General features: G+C 43.1%; 1 long non-coding RNA gene across 1 annotated transcript in view; it reads left to right on the top strand.

Moving 5' to 3' along the window:
• The window catches only part of LOC142022319 (uncharacterized), an 83,537-nt gene extending 65,312 nt beyond the window's left edge, over window positions 1-18,225 (top strand). The window contains exons 2-4 of the long non-coding RNA XR_012647928.1: window positions 3,479-3,536; window positions 5,439-5,494; window positions 17,977-18,225. This is a non-coding gene — a long non-coding RNA (uncharacterized LOC142022319). The remainder of the gene's footprint in view (window positions 1-3,478; window positions 3,537-5,438; window positions 5,495-17,976) is intronic.
• Window positions 18,226-23,158: the final 4,933 nt, after the last annotated feature.

The raw sequence follows: 23,158 nt of genomic DNA, 5'->3' as shown, positions 1-23,158 counted from the left end.
AATGCAGCGTCTCTCTCTTACTAGAATTTCGATATATCAATCATTCTTTATAACACCCTCCCTGCCCTTTCAAGAATGAAATGATCTAAACTGCATTTTGCTCAGGCATTAACATACAATATTTCTACATACAACGTTAGATATTTAAATAACTTAATAAAAGAACAAATCACTCTTCCCTTAAGAGATGGAACAAGGAATAATGAGTGCCCTGTTATTTGAAGACTAAGACAGCCCAGGATCTCTCCTAAGCGGGGTCTGTTTAAATAGTTATATATTGAAGACCTGTGATATACAAGATGCACTAATGCTGGGTGGAAGGGGCTTTTGCTGTAGTTGCAACAGTAGCCATAGAAATAAGAGTTCAGACTGGGCTTCCCGCTGGTTAATATTCCCAGTCAATGTCAACTAAGTTATTCCGATTGACAGATCTATGAAATACTTGCAGAATCAACAGCTGTAAAAGTGACAGCAACACAGTTGCACCATAAAGCTGTAACATTTGTGTCTACTGCAATCAAGACTTTTAAAACCTAATTACTTCTGGGTGATATCAATCATATTTTTGTGTAAAATCACAGTGGCATGTGACTGCCTGGCACAACAAAAGAAAACAAATGATGCTCTGTAATAACACAGAAGTATCATTTTTAATCTGGGAAGAGAGCTCCAACTGATGAAGCACCATATAACTGTGTTAAAACATCTAACAAGCAAGGCAGTAATTAATCTGTGTTCTTTTACCTCTGGAAAGAAGACCTCCTCTTATCGGGTCCAGAGTGAGTGAAACAGCCTTTTGCAACTGATTGAACTGCACATAAAGTAACTTTTAATGATCTCAATCCACTTCGAGCCATAAAGATTTAGAAGGAACAATATTTTAAAAATGATCAAGTTCTAGTCTTTTATTAGTGAGGATAAAACACCTCGGTGGAGGAAATGAAACAGAATAAATTGTCTAGACCTTCAACAGTTTTCATTATCCAACTACTTTTGGGGTTAGGAAGGCACAATTTAGCAGAAGTTCAGGGGATAACATTGCAGAAATTAGTGGAAAGACTCCCTTTGACTTTGTGAGTGTTGGATTAAGCTTCCAAACCCCAAGCAATACCATTTTTACTCATGTCTTACTCAGACAAGCTCTCCTGAAATCAGTGAGTGTTTGGACTACATCAAAATTTTAGCATTTAGCTCAGAACAGATCTCTTGTTCTATCTTTGGCATTTAAACAGTCCCCAATTATACAGTATTGGAAGCATCTTACATTCATTAACTGGTTTATCCCCATGGTACACCTGTGGGATACAGCAGTGCTACTATCCCCATTTTGTCTCTCTGTCTCCCACCTGCTAAGATATTTAAGAATGGGGCATTGCCATTTAAATGAATGGGACTTAGATGACTAAATACCTTTGAAGGTCTGGGCCAGTGATACTAAGGTTACACAAGAAGTCTCTGGTGGGGTGGGGAACTGAGCCGCAGATACCAAATTCTCGCCTAATGTCCTAACCCTTGGATAATTCTTATCCTCCAAATTCCAGTGCTACATTAATTACTGTAACCCTAAAGGCACTGAGGTACCTGATGAGGAAGAGTGAGGGCTCTGCTCTACAGCCTTAGCTGAAAACCAGCAGGCTTTTAATTCATATGGTAGAAGCATGGGGCATTAGTGCCTGAGGTCACAGGTTCAGTTCCACTTGCTGACATCCAGGCCCAAATTATGCCTGAAGCTTCACTGGAACAGACATTCAGGAATTCCCAGAACTGTTTTGAACTTCGAGAGTGTCAGATCCTGTTATGTTTTGCTCCTCCGCCTTTTATGGTGAACATATTTTCAGGAGGTTCAGGGCCTTCCTTTCAGGGGACTTAAATTAAGTTTTCAAGCTTAATTGTCCAATTTGATGTCTTTGGTTCAATAAATAATTCAGAGTCAGTTTACATCCTCCCATGTAAAGATGCCTACCGAGAATACAGCCAGCAGTCATTTCCCTTGTTGTGCTATTAGCTAATGTGCTAAAGGTATTCTTCTCATTTTGGAAGCATTTATGCTATTCAAGAGGACATGTAAATGAAATCAGAGTTCATTGGTATGGTCATAATTCATGTAGCCCAAAGCTATCAAACTATTGATTTCCAAAGTTAGACGTCCGGCTCTCTTCCTCTTCTTGGCCGCTAAACTTCTTGTAACGATAATGCTTTATCTGTTGTGGTAGATGGCTAGGATTCCAGTTTAGCAGGTCGTCTTATCAGATCAGAAGCCACCTGTAAGATCTTGGAGCAGGGACTGTCCCACTGTTCTATGTCTGTATACTGTCTAGCACAAGTGGGTCCTGGCCCAGGAACAGGGCATATAGGGAATGTTGAAATACAAATTATAAGAATTCAGATCTGGGTTCATCTATACACTGAAGCCAGAGCCTCAGTGTGTATAAACTAACATATCTGCATTGAAGGTGGCAGAGCTACCCCGATTTCCCTCAGCTGAGAACCTGATCCTAAGTTTGGTTTAGTCGTGTTGGGCATTTCAGGACGAACTAGCTGGATGGAACATAATTGGTGTTTCTACAGAGAAAGCTCCCTGCCACCTTGAGTGTTGTTTCCCCTTTTGGACATGGTTCACATAGTTAGCTTCTCAGTGTTACTCTCATGGTTTCTCCATGGCTTGATGAAAAGAACATACTTTGGAGTCTAATGTTTACCAGACTTTTGAAAGCTGAGCCTCTCTCAGGAAAATAAAACCAATCACACCTCTATTGTGCCATGTTAGCAGTGCAGTATGTGGGAGAATGTGCTCTGTCATTGTTCCTGGCACTCCTCCCTCAGGCTGGTCCTTCACCTCCTACATGCTGAAGAAAAAGTTCTTTTAGTCGGTTGTAGCTCATCATTGCTGGTTTCCATGTTAGTTTCTGCCCTGTATTGGAAAGAAGCGGGATCTCTCCTAAATGTAGCATTCCAACAGAACATTGATTCTTCTAATAAGTATGTATGGTGCTTTTTGAGTCAAGCAGAAACTGAGTTGTGTTGTCCATTCCAGTTGGCTGATTTTTAATGCAGGACTCAACTGACTCAACAGTAGTAGACAAATGCCTCATTTCCCATGAGCAGCTCTTTCTCAGATGCTTCACCTCTGCATAGGGTATATGTTGGGTACATTTCTGGAGGTGTGTAAGATGGCTTCTCTTGGTAAAATCAGGCGAGGTCTACATAGACCTTAAAGTCAACTACAGATATGCAATTCCAGCTATGGAAATTGCATAGCTGGAATTGACTTACCTACAATCGACTTACCTGCAATCGACTTACCTGGCCATCCTCACTGAGGTAGGTCGACGAAACTCTCTCACTGAGTTCCCTTACTCCTCAAGAGATCGAGGAGTACAGGGGTCGACTGTTGACCTCTGATAGTTTGATTTTGTGTGCGCCCACTAGGCATGTAAAATTGAAGCCAAAAGATTGACTGACTGGGTCTATCTTTCAGGTAATGAAGACGTACCCTGAGAGTCCACTTGGTGTTATTTACAAGAGCCAGCAGGAGGGTAAGTGGGAGAACTTTGGGGATGGGAAATTAGGTTTAAATCCTAATGGCGTGAGGATTAATCAGTTTGTGTTTGTGCAATGCTCTGGAAATATAAAGTGCTGTACGAATGGTAGATTGCTCTTGCCTACTAAAACCAAAACAAAAAAGCAGTCATGCAGCACTTCAAAGACTAACAAAATTATTGATTAGGCGATGAGCTTTAGTGGGGTGGACCCACTTCTTCAGATCTGAAGTTAGTTTTTAAAGTGCTACACGATTGCTTTTTGTTTGTTAGGATACAGACTAACATGGCTACCTCTCTGTCACTACAAAAAGCAAGCATTTTGCCAACTAATAGCACCTGAAGCAATAATTCCATTTAGAAACAGAGGCATTGGAGTTCTCAGCTAGGTACCAACAATATTGCAAATGCTCTGTGGTACCCAAGAATCAGTGACAATGCAATGCAGCTGGCAGCACTCCTGTCAAGGAGTCAGTGGGTCATGGTGGATTCAAGTAGCAGTCTTAAATGGGATCATTCCCAATGCTGACCCTGCAATGCAGTGTCTATGCAGAGTTCTTAGCTGAGGGATGGTGATTCAATACTTGGGCTGCCCTCCTAGGAATAAAAGGTCACCTTGCAGGGTGGGCGTAAATGCTGAGGGTTCTGCACATGCCCTGAAAGGAAAACACACATGTGCATTTATAACTTCACCATGTGGACATTAGATGCTGTTCCAGCTGTTGTCAATGGGCATTTTGTTATTGCCCTCAATAGCAATCAGACTGGGAAAGCCGCCCTTATTCAGAAGGCCAGCACAAGCCTATGAAACACTTAAAAGACACTTGAGTTCCGCTCTGTGTGCTGAGGTAAGGCCAAAGTGGTGCACAGCCCTCATGTGTGCTTTCTGCATGGAGCGCATTAAACCCTCTGGAGTAAAACCACTGTTAATCATATTAAATCAAACAGAGACTATCCAATCTGGGGGTTTAATATTCTGCTTATGCTTATCTGGGCCTCTTTTGGATATTTTTTTCAGCCTTGAGCCTATGGATGCAAATAATAACAAACACTATTTCTATATTCATTTAACACCTCTGGGCCTATTTACTGGGTGCAGCCAAAAAGGAAGGTGACAAGTATCAGAGGTGTAGCCATTTTAGTCTATATCCGCAAAAACAATGAGAAGTCCTGTGGCACCTTATAGGCTAACATATATTTTGGAGCATAAGCTTTTGTGGGCAAAGACCCTCTTCGTCAGAAGCATCTGATGAAGTGGGTCTTTGCCCATGAAAGCTTATACTCCAATATATGTGTTAGTCTATAAGGTGCCACAGGTCTTCTCACTGTTTTTGTTCAAAAAAGAAGGATGGTTCAGTGGCTAGCTGAATTCAGATTCAAATTCCTGTTCATTCCCAGCCTTGCCACAGGACCTTGGGCAAACCACTTAACTTCTGTGCTCACCATCTGTAGAATGGCTTTAACAGCAGTGCTCTATCCCACCAGGGTCCTGTGAGGATGTATACATTAATGATTGCGAGCCAGGTGATCAGATGCTACAATGAGGGGCACATAAGCACCACAGATCAGTTACCTGGATGCTTAAATATTCTAAATTAAACCTGCAAAGAACTGTGTGTGCAAAATTGTGCCCACAAGTATTCACAGCCACAAATTATGTGCATGACGAGTGGCCAGGTTTTGGAACTATGGAAACAGTGGAGACAATTGTTTGTACCTTCACTGTAATCAGGCTGCAGCTGATCAAAGCCTTCAGTCAGCACAGCAATGTTCTAAAAGATGATCATCATTAAATATAATTTCACTGCTGTGTATACATAACCTTTAACATAGAGATGTCTAAATATTCCATACGTCTGGTATATTGTAATTTTTGCATCATTTCTCATTATTCACAAGGTACATAAGGTGGACATGGAAGGATGAATGATTTTCAGCCAAACATTTTTTGTGGAGTAAGTAAATTTATTTTAGGAGAAGAGTAAAAGGAAGAAATATGGCATTAAAATGTGCAGATCTGCGTTGAACACATCTCTCTTTTACAGAGAAACCATGATTTAAGTGTTCTCCATTACTAATGTTTAATAAAAGACATAATTCAGATGTCAGGCTGAGGCTGTGTGCAGTGAAACTATGATTTGGTGGAGAATGACATGGACATTTTTCAGTCCAGCAGCTCTTCTTTAAGCCATTTGTCTGACGGCCTAAATTAGCTTTGAAACATATTTTATCTTTTATAAAAAGGCATTGATGAGCTATTATGTATTATCAATTAATTCTAGCTAGACTACCTAAGGGGACAAGAATTTATGGAAATAGGTATTCCTTGACTTTTTGTCCTTTAAAGGCTATTTGTGCTAGAGAAAAAGAGTTTCTGTAGGAGAGAATAAATATTTGCAGCTAATAATTTAGCCAATGAATGTAGGCTTTTCTTCTGCTTGTGAAAGAGCTGCAGGCAAATTGGGGGTTGCTTGAGTGTATTCATTATTGGAAATATGCTGTGAATATTTGTTAAACTGTATTGTTCAGAAACAATTCTCTGGGTATTTAATATTCTATATTCAAAACACACTGGGTAGCTGTGATTGGTCAGAAGTCACACAGTGTTTCTGAACTGTAATTGCAGGAAGGTGAAATGACACCTGGAGTGTCATACTTGTGCCAGCAAAATAAAAGGTTCATTTTCTGTAAACATTTCAGCATGTGACCTGGTGAAATTAACTTTCTGCAAATAGTCACTTCAGTACAATACAACTGCATGAATGTATTTCTTTTTCTTGTCAGTTTCTGCTACCATCACATCCAAAGCAATTTCATTTAAAACCTCCAGCAAACATTAATAGACTACATGGTGCAGTATTTCTCCAGTTCTCTGGAACTGACTAACAAGAAGGCAGGTTGCAAGTGATCTTATGAACAAAAGTGAACTGAAAGCAACAAACCCAAAGATTAGAACTAGGTCTCAGTTCTTTTAACTATATTCACATTAATAGTCCTGTCTCGTGGGGGCGATTCTACTAAATTTCAATTGCACTGCCTGCTTGAGAAAAGACTATTGACTTGAATGAACGTTGCAAGATCTAACTCTTAATTTCTCCATTGTGTGATTCATAATGCTAGCTCTGTACAAAGTATATTAAAGTAAGTCTAATGTCAGTACAGGGCAAATTAGTTGAAACAATAGTAAAGAATAAAATTGTCAGACATGCAGGAGAACATAATTTGCTGGGCAAAAGTCAACATGGTTTCTGTAAAGGAAAATCATGTCTTACTAATCTAATAGAATTCTTTGAAGGGGTTAACAAACATGCAGACAAGGAGGATCCAGTCCATATAGTATACTTAGATTTCCAGAGAGCCTTTGACAAAGTCCCTCACCAAAGGCTCTTGTGTAAATGAGGCTGTCATGGGATAAGAGGGAAGATCCTTTCATGGACTGAGAACTGGTTAAAAGACAGGAAACAAAAGGTAGGAACAAATGGTAAATTTTCTGAATGGAGAAGGGTAACAAGTTGTATTCCCCAAGGGTCAGACCTAGGACCAATCCCATTCAAATTATTCATACATGATCTAGACAAAGGGGTAAGTAGTAAGGTGGTAAAGTTTGCAGATGATACTAAACTGTTCAAAATAGTCAAGATGAAAGCAGACTGTGAAGAACTTCAGAAAGATCTTGCCAAACCGAGTGGTTGGGCAACAAAATGGCAAATGAAATTTAATGTGGATAAGTGTAAAGTAATGCACATTGGAAAAAATAACCCCAAATATACATACAATATGATGGGGGCTAATTAGCTACAACTAGTCAGGAAAGAGCTATTGGGGTTACTGTGGATAGTTCTCTGAAAACATCCACGCAGTGTGCAGCAGCAGTCAAAAAACAAAACAAAACAAACAAACAAACAAAAAAAACCCCAAACCAAAACCAAACAAAAATGCCAAATAGGATGTTAGGAAATATTAAAAAAGGGATAGAAAATAAGACAAAGAATATCTTACTGCCCCTTTAAAAAACTATGGTACACCCACATGTTGAATAGTGCATACAGATGTGGTCTCCTCACCACAAAAGAGATATTTTGGCATTAGAAAAGGTTCAGAAAAGGGCAGCTAAAATAATTAGGGGTTTGGAACAGGTCCCATAGGATGAGAGGCTAAAGAGACTGGGTCTTTTCAGTTTAGAAAAGAGGAGACTGAGGGGGGATATGATAGAGATATATAAAATTATGAGTGGTGGGGAGAGGGTGAGTAAAGACAAGTTATTTACTTGTTCCCATAATATAAAAACTAGAGGACACCAAATGAAATCAATGGGTAGCAGGTTTAAAACTAATAAAAAAAAGTTCTTTTTCACACAGCGCAGTCAACCTGTGGAACTCCTTGCCAGAGGAGGCTCTGAAGGCCGGGACTACAATAGAGTTCAAAGAAGAGCTAGATAAATTCTTGGAGGCTAGGTCTATCAAAAGCTATTAGCCAGGGGATAGGAATGCTGTCCCTGGCCTCTGTTTGTCAGAGGCTGTAGATGGATGGCAGGAGACAATCACTTGATCATTGTCTTTGGTCCACCTCCTCTGGGGCACCTGGCACTGGCTACTGTCAGCAGATGGGATGCTGGGCTAGATGGACCTTTGGTCTGACCCAGTAATGGCAGTTCTTATGTTCTTAAAGACCAGGCCCTGGACCTCTGTTGCATCGAGGATGCTCTGTGTTGGTCAGCCAGTTCAAAGTGCTTCTAAAGATGGTGTTCCTAGCTCGGGAAGTAAAATGTCAATATATAGGAAAAGAGACCAAGAAATGGCATATAAGTGTCATGCTAGGACACTCATACACTCCATTAATCTGCAGATGTTGTATTGGCCCCTTAGGTCATTGCCAACCGGTGTAAGTTAGAGGACTAAACCCTTCCTCCCAAACTGAGTTGTGAGCTCCTCAGCCAGCGCTGAGGATCAGGGCCCAGAATCTTACCCTAGATGCATTTATTTAGTCTGAGACACAGGAGGGAAAACAGCAGCAGGGCATCAAGAGTTTTATAGCAGCACTCTTCTCAGTCTCTTCTCAAAAGAGAATATAGGGCAGTGATGGGCAACCCAGGCTAGTGTATGGGCTGCATGAATATTCCTCCTCCATCTCAGTGGGCTGTGAAATGGTCATAACCAAGCTTGTCTTCTGGGATAGGGTAGTTTGGCCAAGTATGCTTGTGCTCCCAGAATTTCCAGGGTGTGCCAACTGGATTGACTGGATGGAAGAGGAATGCTCAGCTCTCACAGTCTACCTGTAACAGAGAGGGAGCCATGCTAGTCTATACACTATCAAAACAAAAAGCAGTCAAGTAGCACTTTAAAGACTAGCAAAATAGTTTATTAGGTGAGCTTTCATGGGACAGACCCACTTCTTCAGACCATAGCCAGACCACAACAGACTCAATATTTAAGACACAGAGAACCAAAAACAGTAAGCAAGGAGGACAAATCAGAAAAAGATAATCAAGGTGAGCAAATCAGAGAGTGGAGGGGTGGGGGGGAAGGTCAAGAATTAGATTGAGCCAAGTATGCAGACGAGCCCCTGTAGTGACTCAGAAAGTTCCCATCACGATTTAAACCATGTGTTAATGTGCCAAATTTGAATATAAAAGCCAGCTCGGCTGCTCCACCAACGCTCCCAGCTATATCCGAGATACCACCGACTTCCTGAGGAAATTACCAAACATCGGAAAAGTTCCTGATAACGCCATCCTTGCCACAATGGATGTAGAGGCTCTGTACATTAATATTCCACATAAAGACGGATTACAAGCAATCAGAAATACCATCCCTGATGCCACCACAGCCAATCTGGTGTCTGACCTCTGTAACTTTGTTCTCACACACAATCATTTCTGTTTTGGGGACAATTTATACCTCCAGATTAGTGGAACTGCTATGGGCACCCGCATGGCCCCACAATATGCTAATATATTTATGGCTGACCTGGAACGATTCCTCAGCTCTCGTCCCCTATTACCACTCCTCTACTTAAGATACATTGATGACATCTTTATGATTTGGACCCATGGTACAGAGGCTCTAGAAGAATTCCACAGAGACTTTACCAATCTACACCCCACCATCAATTTATGCCTCAATTACAACATGCAAGAGATACATTTCCTGGACACTACAGTACTAATCAAGGATGGCCTGATCAGTACCACACTCTACCAAAAACCTACTGATCGCTATACTTATCTACACCCTTCTAGTTTCCATCCTGCACATGTGACTAGATCCATTGTTTACAGTCAAGCTCTTAGGTACAATCGCATTTGCTCTGATCCAACTGACAGAGACCAAAAACTACAAGAACTTTACCAAATATTTATAAACCTTAATTACCCACCAGGAGAAGTAAAAAAACAAATTGACAGGGCCAGATGAATACCCAGAGACCAGCTACTCCAAGATTGGCCCAAAAAAGCCAAGAACAGAATACCACTGGTCATCACCTACAGCCCCCAACTCAGACCACTGCAACAAATTATTAAAGACCTACAACCTATCCTTAATCAGGATGCTACACTCCAGAAGGCCCTGGGTGACATGCCTGTTCTCTCCTACAGACAACCTCCCAACCTCATGAGGATCCTCACTAACAGCCACAGTCTATACCCCAGGAACACCAGTCCTGGAACCTTTCCCTTCAACAAAGCCCGCTGCCAGCTTTGTCCACATATCTTCTCCGGAAATACCATCACTGGACCTAACCAGGTTACTCACAGAATCACGGGCACTTTCTCATGCTCCTCTGCTAACATCATATATGCCATCATGTGCCAACAATGCCCAGATGCTTTGTATATTGGACAGACTTCTAACTCCCTTAGACAAAGGGTCAATGGGCATAAAACAGACATCAAAACACTCCAGATCCACAAACCAGTTCATCAACATTTTAATGGAATGGGGCATTCTGTCAATGACCTAAAGGTATGTGTGTTACTGAAGAAGAATTATCGCACCGTTCTGGAAAGAGAAGCAGCCGAGCTGGCTTTTATATTCAAATTCGGCACATTAATACATGGTTTAAATCGTGATGGGAACTTTCTGAGTCACTACAGGGGCTCGTCTGCATACTTGGCTCAATCTAATTCTTGACCTTCCCCCCCACCCCTCCACTCTCTGATTTGCTCACCTTGATTATCTTTTTCTGATTTGTCCTTCTTGCTTACTGTTTTTGGTTCTCTGTGTCTTAAATATTGAGTCTGTTCTGGTCTGGCTATGGTCTGAAGAAGTGGGTCTGTCCCACGAAAGCTCACCTAATAAACTATTTTGCTAGTCTTTAAAGTGCTACTTGACTGCTTTTTGTTTTGATAGTGTATAGACTAGCACGGCTTCCTCTCTGTTACTGCTCTAGCTAGTCATCCTGGTGTGAGCCCCTACTGTAACTATCCAGAACCAATGGAAGTGGAGCTTGTCCCACTGCAATGGACTCTGATAATATAACACCCCAGCATCACAAAGGAAGTTCTGGAACACAGCTGAGACTCTTGACTACCATCTGCAGCAGCATTACCTGCATCAGAAAAATAAAGCCAGTCACCGCTGGCCTGCCACCTGTTGCTGAATACCTATGCTTCACTCCTATCTCTCACAGCCAATCCTTTGCAGCCCCCAAGATTTGTTGTCCACACTTTGGATTATTTAATGCATCATCACGGGCACTTTCTGAGTTACTATCCAATGAGATGCAGGATACAATTCACACCTCGGAGCTATTGTTTCAGACTCTCTGCTAAGTTTGGCAGTCATTAGTGAATTGGTTACATGCAGAGCCGGTTATGATTGCCATTAAAGCCTTTGAAACTGCTAGAGACTGCTCTGGGTTTTAAGTGAGAACTGACACTATGAAGAGGATTTAGAGGCTCATTCTCTTACATTGTTCCCCCATGCGCTAGAAAATGCCAATCTACAGTCACTATTGGCCATGCTGAACTCCTAACACTCAACATTATGAAAAGGACCAAAGAAAACCAGTGTGCCAATATCACAATTCCTTTAATGGAGCTGTTAACCACTTTCATAACTTCTTTCCTTGTAAATCACAATTCAACACTCAATTTCAACAGTGTGTGTCCTGTTTCATTCACATTGCAATGCAAATTAGAACGCACTCCACTTAGCGCAGAGAGGGACAGCATAAGCTGCATACAAAATGGGTGATATTTAGTCTCTCATCACAAACCAGCATGCTGAGATACAGAGAACTATGGAGCTGTGCAAGTTTTGAACACAGATAATATATTCTGCCTACATGCATGCCTCATGCGGTTTATTTTAATAAAAAGCTATTCAGTCTCTGTGGTCTTAAAACACTGTGCAGTGTTGCTTGAGAGGTGGCTTCTTTTCCTTGCTGGCCTCTTGAGAAGAAGCTTCTTTTCCATGGTGTGTGTCATGTGAGAGGCGGCTTCTTTTCCGTGGTGGCTGTTGTGACTGTGCAGAGTCCCTATGTATATTGGTTAGTTTCAAAGGTGCCTTGGGATCCTTCACAATGAAAGAAGCTATTTAAATGCAAGTTCTTTATCCTTAAGGTGCTTATAAACTTGCAAGAAACTCATAATGCAGTGTGGTTTTTCTAAGATTAAACTTCTATAGCAGCTCCTGAATGCTGGATATTAATAGCAGCCGATCCTCAGCTGGTGCAAATTGCTCCTGAAGCCAACAGACTGGGCTAAGTTACACCAGCTGAGGATCTGCACTATCTCATACTATTTTCAGTTAAAAATCTGATGTGCAGTTGGAGCACAAACTGGCAAAAGTTTGTCCCTCCTAGGAATATCTAAGGTTGAAGCCGCAGGGCAGGACTGACCCTCCTTGCTCCTTTCCTGGGGAAGTGCCTTGCAGCAGATTCTCATTCCTAATGGCACAGCATCCTGCAATTAAATTCCCTTTAAACTTTAAAGATGTACTTGAATGTGCTTTTATGGCCCCATTACTTTCTCTCTCTAACCTGAGGGGAAACCCTTGACTGGAATTCTAGCCAAGGCCACTTACAATCTTTGATGACCGATTATGTGGGTTCCCACCATGTTCTTTCCAAACCCAGTGCAGTGCAAACCATGGCAGTGCAGACAATGGCAGCCCCAGAGCAGCACTGGGATGGGAAGAACAAAAGGGACAGTTTAATTTCGTGAAACCAGTGCTGCACCATCCCTGTAGTGCCCTGATCCACTACAGCATTTAAGCAAGTACTGAAAACTGAATTATGAGAAGAGGGCCATTGGCTTCAGTTCAATGGCCGAGCCTGTAAAAAATCAAATTCAGTATGACTGTTCATATGCTTAAGCAGTTATTTTTTTGTGCCAGTACTTGTCGGTACTGAGTACCAGTACCTCGGCTGCCCCAGCCATGGGATTGCCTGAGGGGTGGGGTTGGGGAGTTGGCTGAGTAGAACCCCTGCTTTTTTTTTTAAACACAAAAAAGGCACCGTGCTGAAGTGCTTTGCAGGGTCAGGTCCTAAGTAGGATCAGAATCAGGTCCCTAAGTTTTAATGACAGTATCTCTGGTTTATACTGCTTAGCTTGATTCTCCTTTCAAAAACACGAGGCTGAGCAGGCCACTGTAAACTGTCATTATGGACATGGTTTGCGGAGGGACCTGATCCGTCCTTTCCAGCTGACTAACCAGTGTATGATATTAAGGCAGAATCCTGAATGACAGATGTGTAAACTTTTGCATGGAGGCATGCCAATATCTTGCATACTTACACAGAGTTGCCATAAATATTAATGCGGCTCTAATATGTGAAATTCCACCAGCTGCATCCATTCTCAGGGGATGCTTCAACTATTTATATTCCCCCTAATGAGCAAGCTGTTATGATAGCATCAGTCTGAGCAGGCTTTGGGCAAAGGCTGTCTGTGAATTAGTGAACAACTGAGCCACAAGAGGCTGCAGATGCAATGCAGCCATTTTGGATGAAGCAAGGGCAGGACGGGGGGGCAACTCCAAATGCAAGGGCTTAAGACATAAGGTTCATGGGACCTGTCAGCCACCAAAACTTAGTCCTAGGGCTCAGGACAGTGCTCAGGTCTCATCAGGTCCACGCTCTGGTTCAGGATGATGCAACAAAAACAGGGTAGAGTTCAGGGTAGAGTCAGTAGGCCCAGGCCCTGGTTCAGGGCCAGGCAAGAAACAAGCAACAGTCCAAGGTAGTGTCCTCACAAGGCAGAGTGCTAGCAGACCAAGGCATGTGCTTAGAAGAGCGAGAGGGGGAGACTGTCACCCACAGGCTAGTGGTGGCAGGGGAGGGGCTGGGGGGGGGGGTGCAGGTGCCCAGCCCCAGGGTCTTCTTAGCAAAAGAGTGGTCTGCCCCTGGGGTCAGCAGGGTCCACACTGCAACTTGCTGACCCAGCCTATCCCTGGGCCACATCCAGAAGTCCCCCTCGGATCATACATTGCTGGGTAGCTGGTCAAGTTCCTCTAGGTTTGGAACTAGGTAGCTCCTTCTCAGTGGGGGCAGCTGTGAGCCCAGTGGTCTGGGTCAGCCTCCCAGCCTGGGAGCTCAGGGTCAGTACTTGGCTCCTCCAGTGGCTGGGGCCCAACTGGGCTTCTGGCTGTGGCTGTTATACAGGTAGGCCCTCCCACTGCCTTCTGGTCAGGTGAGGGGGCAGGGCTAGATTCTGCCCACCAGGGTGCAGGGAGAAGTTCTTCCCTCTTTCTCTGTGAGCAGCCCTAGATGGCTTTGAGGAGCAGTGGGCGCTGTCCGGGGTTCTCTGCTCAGTGTCCCCCTCTGGTTCCCTTGTCTTGAACCTGTAGCCTGCACCCTCACCCTGTTTTATTCTTTTGTTATCCCATGAAATCAGTTGGGTCCTGGGTCCAGTAGCCCCTCCCACTACGCTTAGAGTGCTCAACATACCTCCCATGTCATTTCAGCCTATTCAGAAGAGGTATTAACTGCCGACCTCTGCACCTTCCATCACTGATAAGCTTTTAATTAGCCACCCAAATGATTCAGACTACAACCTGCTTAGGGTAGGGACCTGTGCTGAGATTTTCAAATATGGATGTCTAGCGTTGAGCTCTCAGATCAATACTAAAGCCAATGAGAACAGTGAGATCTTGCACTTTTGAAATCTGGCTTTTTGATTTAAATGCCTAAATGCAGACTCAAGAGTCTAACTTTGAGATCCTCTTCCTTGAATATATTTTATACTGACATTTCTTCCTCATTCATAAAGTCTTCTCCTTTGTACTAGAGATAGAAAGATAATGTCCAAAGCTTAAAAAAAAATCACCACGCAAATATAGAGCTCAAGGGTATTCAACATCTGCAGTTTTGGTTTGGGGTCACATAGGGGCTGAGCCAACTCCCACTGAAATACACAGGAGTCTTACCCCTGAATTTAGTGGGAGCTGGATCTGGTTTGTGGTTAGCACTGATAACACTGGAGAGCAGAACATCTAAATCCACCGATCACCACTGAGCAAGAACTCTCACGAGTGTTACACAACATACTGAATTCACAGGGCAACAAAAATTCACAGAAGTATATTATCTTCCCAGGGACCAACGGCCATTCATTTTGGCATCCTGCGGCCAGGAAAACTGTAAAAGAAGACAAGCCTAAATTGGTGCAGGCTACTTGTTATAATCAGAGCTAGAACAATGCTGCTTTCCACTTATCTGAGTATCAGCACTCATTTGTTGGGGGGAAAATGGGCTTTTGTTGAGTTTTACCATTGCAATCTCCAATAGCACACAAATGGGGAGCAGTGTTCCCTGGAAGCTGAGCACTCGGGCAGGCACCCAGGACAGATTCAAATGCCTCTCAGCTGATTAACAGAGTGCACCCTCATCTGGCAGTATGTGTGTCTCCTGGTGGTGCACATCCATGCACAGCTTGGTGCACCTAACAAAATTTATTCTGGACATGGATGGAAAAATTAGAGGGAACATTAATGATGAGTCAAAGCTATACTGTACCTTTCACAATAATATACTCAGGAGCGCCAGAACAATTTCTACATGTGTGGTGGGGGGGTGATGACAGCCATTGAACCAAACTGTAAATCTGGTAGATAATGGAAACTCCTTCAAGTCAGGGGGTGCTGCAGCACCTCCCCCACACCCTTAGTTCTAGCAGCAAAGATGTAAGGTGAATTAATGATAATTTTCTTCAGCCTATGGCATGGGGAGCGGTAAACTGCACTACAGAGGCGTGAGAATTTACACTTGTGGTAAGAAACAGACTAGTTTCGCCTCATTCACCTGCATTACATCTTCTGAGCTATCCCCAATAATGCCAGTCCAAACATATCCTATGCACCAGCAGTCGTGGGTAGTTTTTAGCTCACTGGCTCCAAGAAAGCCACGCACACAGATACGTAAGAAAGAGCGGAAATGCACACAAGTCAGTGCCCGAAGCGTATGCCTGGAGAAAATGATGGGAGAAAGAATGGAATGCTGCAATGCAGAGTTTAGAAAGATATGCAGCAGGGATATAGTTATGGGGCCTGATCCGAAGGCTGCTGTAGCCCAGAGAAAGCCTCCCACTGCTATCAATAGGGTTTGGATCAGGCTCACAGTTATGCTGAAGTGATGCAGAGTAGATATGAGCTCACTCACCCACTCTCTCTCTTTCACTCTGCTTCTAATTTTAAATGGGTGGATACAGGGAAATGCTCATGCCTACTTTAAAATTCTGCAGAGGTGGGGGTGTTCCCTTCCTGCTTGGCAGGGAAGGGGGAAAGAGGGATGGAATGTGATGAGGGTAGGGACATAGGAAGCAGGATATTAGGTTGTTCCTTGTTATTTGTAGGGTGGACTGAATCTGGTGTTTTTAGATATAATGTTGAGAGATTATATCCATCTTGATTTTACACTTTCTAAGTTTTTATCTAGTTATATTTTCACAGTTGCAGGAAATTATTGGAGGGTCAGACAATGGATGACTAGGACCCCAACTATTGAATGACAGTCTACACTGAAATTCAAAAAGTTACAGCTTTACAACAGTTAAAATACAGTGGTGAATACAGTAAACTCTTTTATATTGGGCAGCCCCAAGACTGGGAGTTTGCTGGATATTCTGGAAAATAGAGCAGTATACCTCGCAATGCAGAACACTAAAGAAAAACAAGATTAGATATTAAGAAACAAACAAAAATGTAGGCAGAGTATTTCATTTACCAATAACAGTAGTACTGTACACTGTAAACTTATACTGTATTTGCTGTATTTATATTTACTTTCACTATACTGTACTTTTGGAAAACGTAACTAAAATTTATGTATGGTTAAAATGCTGGTTATTTGAGAGCTCCAAATGACAGAATGCCAGATGAGAAAGAATTTACTGTATCGTGTGTCAAAATATGCTAAGTCAATATTCGAAAGCAAACATGAATAAGTTCTCAAGTAGCCCTTCTTATTTTGCCTCTCTGTAAATTTCAGCTATTGCTGATGGAAATATTTTCTTATCAGTTTGCGTATGCACAGGGAAGTCAACATTTACTGATGTTCACTGCCAGAAGTTTAACTTTTCCAAGCTGAATGACATGGAACAGCTAAGAGATCCAGCCATGGATCAGGACTCCTTTGTGCTAGGTGCTGTACAAATGGAACAAATGTATGGGCCTGGGTCTGTAAAACTCAGGGACTTGGTTGAAATCAACAACCCCCTACTGCTGAAGACACACCAAATTGAAACGCTGAACAGGTCTAAGCTAAAAAACACAATGGACAAATGTATTATGTCTTCTCTTCCAATGACAGTGGAATCAAAACGCTGCATAAAGTACTTGCCAGCAGATACTGAATCACTGGAATCCAACACGGATGTCAGCACTCACCCCTCATAACCCTAGGAGCTATCCTCTTAGTTGGGTCTTATTGCTGAAACATTATTGTTGGGAACCGAATCTTTCCTTTGACTCCTATGTAGTTTGGATCAGGCCCTTAGGGAGCCAAGCTGTCACTCATAATATTATATGCAGTCATATTGCATCTGCATGTTGAATCTGTGCCTAGTCCATTACCATCTTGGCAGAGTTGCCCTAAAATTGGAGCTAATATCTTTAAAAAGGACCCTCTGCTTTAGCATAAATTAGCATTTAGTCTGGTTTATACCAGTATAATCAAGATTTCTTTTACAGCTGCGCCAAAGCCAAAGCCAAAGCCAAAGCCAAAGCCAAAAAAAAAAAACCGCTTAAATCATCTCTCTCTCCTCATACCTTCAGTGTTACATGGTTCAATTTTTTTTTTAAATATTTTATCACACACTCTCTTTCTTAAGGTATCATTGTCTCTGTCTAGGCTAGTTTATTAAAGATCCAGTGTTTTTTTCTGATTAGTAAAATTGGTTGGCTCTGTATGGAAACATTATTTTAAGACCATATATTTTGCTGTACAATCAGAGATTTCTTTGGATGAAATTAATCATATTCATATATTTTTCTTACAGCTCATTTTGGTGGTGAGACATCGTCAGCTTCCTTTATAGTTAAGTACGAGACAAAAAGATGCAAGAGCCACTGATTCACCTTAGGGAATACTTTGGAGAGATCAAAAAGCGCTAGCGTGCAAGCTGCTTCCTGTGGGAGGAGCATAGCCATACAATCAATCCATGAATGCACTGTAAAAATCAATGCTCTGTATAATTAGGGCACTCCAAGGGTAAAAAATATTCCTCCTCAGTGCATAACTGGGCTTTTGAAAGGTGGAGATCTTACAAGCCCCTGAACAAACAAATTTTAAATAAAGTTCAGCTTGGTGCACTGACATAAAAGTATTTTATTCTTGGTGGCTGCTGCAAAGTGATAAGAATGCTATAGTTAAGCTCATACATGAGATGATCTGCTCCGTTCTCAGGTCTGTTATCCAGTGCTTTAAAACAGTGCTTCTCAACCTTTTTTATTAAGTACCCCTTTTTAAAAAAATTACAAGTACCCCCAGAGTATGTGTAGCACTGGTTGAGAAATATGGTCCTAAGGTAATTTGAGGTTTTGAATCAAGTGCCATTCAACTTTCCAAATTACTGTACCCTTTTCAATAGTCAGCTTTGTTTTACCTACCACCGAGTTACACTTCACTTCAAAACTGCTTAACTTTCAAAATCATGTAAAAATATCCCAGAAGATTATTACTGAAAACGTGCTGACTTTCTACCACCTTATTAGCAAATAAATGAATTGCAATAGAAATATTGCACTTATATTTCCGCCTAAGGCTTATGAAGCAGTAGAAACAAGTCATTGTCTGAATGAACTTTTAGATTGTACTGACTTTCCCGTTATTTTTTTTTCATAGCCAGTTGTAAAACTGGGCAAATATCCAGATGAGTTGAAGATGTAGGTGTGCCTCCAAGGGTACATGTACCCCAGGTTGCGAAACACTGCTTTAAAATACTGACTACCATCCACTCTCTTTGGTCCAGTTGCTTAAAGACAAGCCCTTTGAGCATAAAGATTTTTGCTGTCAGCAGGAGAGAGAGAGAGAGAGAGAGAGAGTGTGCGTGTGTGAACATATTTACTCAGAGACACAGAAACCAGACGGGTCAGGCACAGGAATAGCTTCAGTTCTGCACTCCGTGGCCAGGTTGCTGCTTTGCTGTTCTCCCCTTTGGGTAAACAGTGGAAAGCTGAGGATAAGGTAATCAAGCTGCGTAATGAGCAAACCCTGATCAGCTGAATCAATGCAAACTCCTAACCACCCTTGTTTAAACGCAGGGCTCAGCACTCAGTGCGAGAGCCAGGACAGCTATTGCTGAAGTGGGGCTATTCCCAGGTGCAGAAAAGGCCACTGGCCTGTACTCCTCTCTGCCTTAATGGGTTGTGACGCAGTCTCAAGGTGAAACTCTTGTATGCTGGAATTATGTTCTGAGTGTTGAAATAACAGTAGCTAGTGCACAGGATGAAAGGCCCCCTCCCTGCACAGCACCTCACATCCAGCCCCACAGCCGTGTGAACATGGCTATGGGCATGGGGAGGAAAGACTCCCAAGCAAGCACGGCTTATGGAATATGAAAATATAACTGAGAATAAGCGTTCAGTGTCCTCTGGCTCTAGCATTCAGTGTGCTGCCCAGGGCTGCTGATGGGAGTGGGGGCAAAGTGGACAGGTTCCCTGGAGCCTGGCAATTTAAAAGATCCCAGGACTCTGGGCTGCTGTTACTGTGGTTGCCAGATCCCTGGACCCTTTAAGCTGTTTCCAGAGCCCTGTGTAGCACAGGATGGGTGGCACTGAGTACTGGCTGCCCCTTCCCCACCCCTTCCACCTTAGGCCTCGCCCCTTCCAGGGGGCCCAGAGCCACGCTCTTCCCACACACATTGCCTAGGACCTGGTGAAGTCTGTTGCGAGCCCTGGTGCCACCACTAAGTGACAGATCAAATGAAAAATGAAATCTAATGAGCTCACCTTTTTTCATGCTGTAAGATGGGCCAAAGCCAATCATCATCAAAATCATTATTAAAAAAAATCAGCTTTTTAGGTCCTGTCAGAACACTGGCCCAAAATTATCCCGGCTGACTGTAATTTAACTGAATGGCATTTGCAGATAATGGTGAGCTCTGTGCTAACGAATGTGTACCAGTGCTGACTGACAATCAGCCCCAGACAAGATCAAAGCTCCAGAGAGAAACGATGGGTCAATGGCTAAGGCACAAGGGAGCTGGAAGGAGTGGGACCTCGGACAAGTCACTTATCCTCTCGGTGTCTTCATTCCCCAGCTGTAAAACAGGGGAAAGAGCCTAGCCCCACCTGACAGGTGTTGTGGGGACTAAAGACACAATCAGATGCTACAGTGATGGAGGCTATAAATACCTTAAGGAGACTATTTGTGAATAGATCCTTGGATCCCCCACACAGAGAGAATAATTGAGCTTTCCATGCGCTTTGCAGAGTGCTGGGCAGGTTGTACACACTCTGCAGCTGCTCGCTGAGGTGCTGTGGAGGGGGAATTTCCCTTGAAGGGATGCTGCAAGGGTCCCACAGAAGGGAGGGATTGCAAGGGGACATTGCCAATAGATGAATGTCACCATTGGTTCTAAACGTGACAATTATCTTTTACTCTGTGGGTCACCATTGGGCTGGTTAGCAGCATACACCCAAATACAATTAACAAGAGCCAAGCAAGTGTCTAAAGGGTGATTTCAGGCTGAGTTTGGGTTCTCCTCTGAAACATCTCAGCACAATTCAGAGTCTTTGCCTCTGCAAAAATTCTGCTGGAAACAGCAGGTTCTCTCCCAAGGTTTCAGGCATTAGCCACATGTGCTGGGAGAGAAACATCCCTCTCCCAAACATTCTGAAAAGAGCCCGTTCTAGACATAGGTAAGGCAAAGCTCTGGGAAGGAAAGTCGAGGAGAGTGGATTCTTTTATTTTAAAGGTCAACTTCAAGCACAACATTGTTGACTGGGGCTTCTGCAAGGTTTAGCTGCACTCTGCTCCAGATCCCAGTTTGGCATCTGGCTTCTTTCTGAGTCCTAGAGCCAAAGTTCCCCCAAGCAGGAGTTCAGATCTAGTGTTTGGACATGGGACAACTTCTACCTTTTTCAGGACTGGCTCACCTATTACTAATCATTCAGTGATTGGTAGAGTGAGCATGTGCCCCTGGGCAGACCCCTTCTTCAGCTGGCTTCCTTAAATTATCCCGAGTCAGGCCGCCACCAGGGGAGGAAGGATGGCTTTTATTCCACCTTGTAGGACTGAAACATTCTGTATGAACGTGCTCCACTTTTGCAGCTTTTGCTCCTGCTGGGTTGTACATATATCAGGACCCCTTGTATTCCATAGTGTTCACTTCTTCTTTGCCATAGCAACCACCACAAAATTGTATTTGTGACCTAAGACACAGTTTAGGCTTACTTCTCAGAGGAGAAAGGCTACATCACATTAGCTCCTGCTCCCTCTTAGCCCCTCTTTTTGCACGTTCCAAAGAATCCTGTCATAATGCAAGTAATGCCACTGAAGACTAGCCTTGTTTCAGAGATGGTGCATGCTGCCTGTGAGGGTCTAATAGACGGGATGTGGCCAACAGTTCCAGACTAAGCTAAAAATGATCCTGGTTCTCTGAGGTCAAACCCATCACACAGAGTTCCCCTTTCTGATTGTTTTACCGATGAAACATACAGTGAACACCAAACTGCCTCCGAAAGAGCAGGCATCAGATCGTACCAGCCAGACAACGTGCCTGCCAATTCCCTAATAAAATTATACTCCAGGTGGACAGGATGCAAAATTACTGCATAACATTTAATCACCGACGGACTCCTTCTAAAGCCATACTTGCCATAAACAGAGCCCCACTCAGACTGTGGCTTGAAATGAAATGGAGGCTTGTTAGGATTTCATGCACCTACTTAGAGCAAACCCTTTACAGGCAGGAATATATGCAGTAAGTGTTGGGTCTTTGAAGTTACAAGGTGAATCCCTCTTGTTACTCTATTAGGGGAAGGATTCTGTCCTAAAGACTGCTTTCTGGAGGAGAGAGATGTGACATGCGGTCATCCTTCTGCACTGAGGTACTGCTATTTAAAATCACTGTGTCATGGGCCACAATGAAGTTATGCCATGGGCAATTTAGCACTGAGACACAGTGCAAAAGGTTCTCTCCATTCTAAGGCACGTGGGACTTATGCCCTTGAAGTGTGGACACACTTGTCCCACTGCTTGCAGAGATGAACCTGGACTCATTGGTCATTTCTACTCTGATATCCATTAACTCCATATTTAGAAACTCAGTCTATGCATTAGTCCCATTGAAGTCAGTGGCTAAGCTTCCAATGAGTCAGTGTCAGGGGAACAAGGGTACGCCCTGTGTAGCAGCCCAGACCTTAAAAAAAAAGTGCATTGGGAATTCACATATCAGGTAGCCAAGAGCAGTTCTAGTGTGCAGCTGTGTATTCACCTGGTGTTCCTATGCAACAGGACCCAGGCCTTTCATTGTGCCCCTTTGTATTAGCTCTACTGTAAAAGGTGTTAAGGGGCAGCTGACCTCTGAGCTCAGTTGCTCCATTACAATCAATGGAGTTATGCCAAACTTACTGCAGTATAACTGAGACAGGAGCCCAGCATGGCTCAGTTTGGCAACTAAGTTATGCATCAGAAGAGTTTTAAACAAATACAACCATTACCCCAGAGCATCTTTGTTTCATAATTACCCATATAGCTTCCATCACTGTAACACCTGAGAGCTTTCATAGTATTTATAGATTTACACGGAACCAGTGCTTTTTTGTGCTGGCTGCACGTATGGCATACAGGCACCTTTTTTTCAGAGCGCTCCAGCCTGGGATCCTGTGGCTGCGGGTTCTGGCTGGGCTCTGCACCCCAGCCTGCTCCCAGCTCTGGGGCTGCCCTGGGCTGGGGGATGAGTACCGGCACCTCTTTGTTTTTTTTGGTTTTTGTTTTTTTTGTTACATATAAAGCACTGCATAGCACTCCTATGAGAGAGGAAAGCACAATTACCTTCATTTTATAGCTGGAGGATGGTAGCGCGGAGAGCATATGTGACTTGCCCAAGACAGCACAAAGTCTGTGCCAGATCTAGGAAGCAAACCCAGCCTTCTCCACCCCCAGCCCACTACTTTAATTTCAAAAGCATTCAGAGGAGACGAATTACTGCTCTGCATTGCAGTTCTCCAGAGTAG

This window comes from Carettochelys insculpta, chromosome 17 (genome assembly GCF_033958435.1).
Source record: "Carettochelys insculpta isolate YL-2023 chromosome 17, ASM3395843v1, whole genome shotgun sequence".
In the NCBI taxonomy this organism is placed as follows: domain Eukaryota; kingdom Metazoa; phylum Chordata; order Testudines; family Carettochelyidae; genus Carettochelys; species Carettochelys insculpta.
The sequence above is the reverse complement of the archived record's forward strand: the minus strand, read 5'-3'. Positions and strand labels throughout refer to the sequence as shown.